The 2,785-nt window shown below is 32.4% G+C and overlaps 1 non-coding gene across 1 annotated transcript; it reads left to right on the top strand.

Moving 5' to 3' along the window:
- Positions 1-1,447: 1,447 nt before the first annotated feature.
- On the top strand, positions 1,448-1,554 carry LOC114027538. Its single transcript, XR_003567269.1, has one exon. It is a non-coding gene; the product is annotated as a U6 spliceosomal RNA (small nuclear RNA).
- The last annotated feature ends 1,231 nt before the right edge of the window (positions 1,555-2,785 follow it).

Raw genomic sequence — 2,785 nt, forward strand, 5'->3', positions numbered from 1 at the left:
ACCTCACTGTCTTCATTTTTCCATTATCACAATGTATCCTTTATCTTGATCCTGTAACAGTTGTAGTTTATCCCCAGCCCCAAACCCCAATACTGCAATGGCTCTGCTTTCTTACTGATGTAGCTATTCACTTCAAACCTTCATGTTTGCTCATGCTATAAAATTAACCCATATCCCATATCCTATTCTTTTAAGACAAATATACCCAGTGTAATAGGGTTTCTTCCTCAGTTCTAATCTTGAAATCATGAGAATATCTGTAGAACCCAGAGTCTTTCTCCTAGGCATGTCTTTCTTTGATGACATCCTTGACAGTGTTTCTTCTTTATAGTATCTTGTTTGCTATATGTTGCAGCTTACTCATACCTATCACTACCCTCTGGATGATGCTCATTTTTATTTATTCAAAGACTATAGTATCTCATGATTCATAGTCATGCATGTATAACAGTAAATTATTCATATTTAAAATGTGAGACTATTTTTGGAAGATTTTAGGTTTCACTAACGGGCTTTGTAAGTCTTGAAGGAAATCCAGCCTGTTCTTCTCACTCTAATTCTGGGCTCAACTCTTTGTCCTTTTCCAATGTCTATTCCATATATATGTATATGTATATGTGTATATACACATATACCATTACACAAACATATACATATATGTGTATATACATATTTATATATACACACATATATACACATACATATATATTAGTATATACATATACATATTGATAGGTGAACTCTAAATGTTATAAATCTAACTGCATGTCTGAATAACAGGTGATTTTCATCCATTTGGTTTTCCTTATATAGGAAAACCTTATATAGGTGGTTGGACCAAATTTTTTTGAACACTTGAGCTTTTCCAGGAGGATTGTGTTGCTTCAGGCAGGCTTACTACATCTAACACAATTTCATCTCCAAACAGAAAAATTTGGAGGACCTCACTATTTCTAGAAAATCTCTCTTCACCTTAATGAGTTCCTTTCATGACAGGGTTGGAACACTTCTGGTGAGCATGCATTGACATGTTTTATGCTTGAATTGATATTAGTGACTAGAGGATTATCAAATATTTTTTCTCTGTAGTAATATCTTTAAAAAGATTCTCGTAATTTTGATTCGTACATGGGAGATACTTTTTCGGAAAAAAAGCCTTTAAGAAATTGGTTTGCTCTATTAACTCTTAATCTTTTTTAAAGTCAATAAATGGAAAAAGAACCCACAGTGAAATCTTGTTTTGTCTACATCTTTAAGTTAATCATGAGATATTATATTATATATGTATGTATATGTACATACAAATTTATGCATATATACATATGTGCATACTTATGCATTCCACTTGTAAAACTTGTTTCTCACTAATTTCATACTAATTCCCTCACCAAAGATGCCTTTGATGTGTGTGCGTGTGTGTGATTTTATCATTAAAAATGTTTATACAGTGCTCATTTCCATAGCACACATTTTAAAATGGGAATGATACAGGGAAGATTATTATGGTCTCTGTGCAAGGATGACATGAAAATTTGCAAAACATTCTATATTTTTAATTCCTATAAATAGGCATCTGTATTAATTAGACACAATCAATTTTCCATTACAATGCCATAAAATCTGATAGATTTTTTGTTAATCAAGCATGTAAGATTAGATAAGATCACTCTTACGATAGTTTATGCTCAAGGACAAGAGAAGGGCAATGAGTTATATCCTACAAAGTGGGAGATGGATGGGTTAATTGGGATGGTATAGGGTGCCAGTGACAGACCTAGATCTTGCCCAGTTGGGAATATGCATTTCCTCCAGGTTTTGAGGCAAATTATGGGCATGCTAGATTTAGGGGATATCTATATCTATATATCTATATCTATATCTATTTCTATATATATATGTTTTAGGGGATATATTTTTATTAGTATTTGAATATTATATAGAAACAGAGTATTGTAGGGAATAGAATATTTGGTTTTGGAGTCAGAATGCTTGGGTTCAAATCCCTTCTGTGACATTTATTAGTTATGTGATGCTGCAAAGGCAACTTCAACTCTTGGTCACTCAAGCAACTTCTTCAGATTGATTTATTAAGTTCTATGTAGGAGGGTAGTGATGCTTTGGTGTAAGATGTAAGAAATCCATGCAGTCAAGCAATCACAGTTCTTTATTTTATTCAAATACTAGATGACAATAAATATGATTTGCTGTCATTTCAAAATGCTGCATTTTCAGTGAGAAAGATGTCTAATTTCCAGGGACTAAAACAGCTTGATATAGTCATATATTCCTTGCTGAGTTGTAATCACTCAAAAATACACAGCTCATATTTATAACCACTATTTGGGGCTAGAGTACTCAATCTAGATAGGATACTAAATAGAAAAAAAATGCTATCAAGATTATTTCTCTGATAGTACTCATCATACTTATTACTCATCTCCCCCAAATTTTGTACCATTTAAAAAATTCTGTGATGTTTTTAATGTTTCTCCACTTAATGAATATGCCAGTGCAAGAAACATACAAAGTCATTATTTCTTGACATTAATGAAATCAACTTTTTCAGCACAATTTGAATAGGCAATTGAACAACAATGCATTAAAATACATTAAAACCAGGTCAGCTGCTTTGCATTTCTAACAATATGCCCACACTTCCATGAAGGGTAATCTTAAACCTTTCTTTTTCCTCCCAGAGCAGCCAATACATCTTTATCATAAAATTCCAAATGTTTCAACAATAGCCAATTGTTAAGAAGTAGACAATTATTTTTCAGCACCCATT

This window comes from Vombatus ursinus, unplaced genomic scaffold (assembly GCF_900497805.2).
Source record: "Vombatus ursinus unplaced genomic scaffold, bare-nosed wombat genome assembly UNPS02014861.1, whole genome shotgun sequence".
Lineage (NCBI taxonomy): Eukaryota > Metazoa > Chordata > Mammalia > Diprotodontia > Vombatidae > Vombatus > Vombatus ursinus.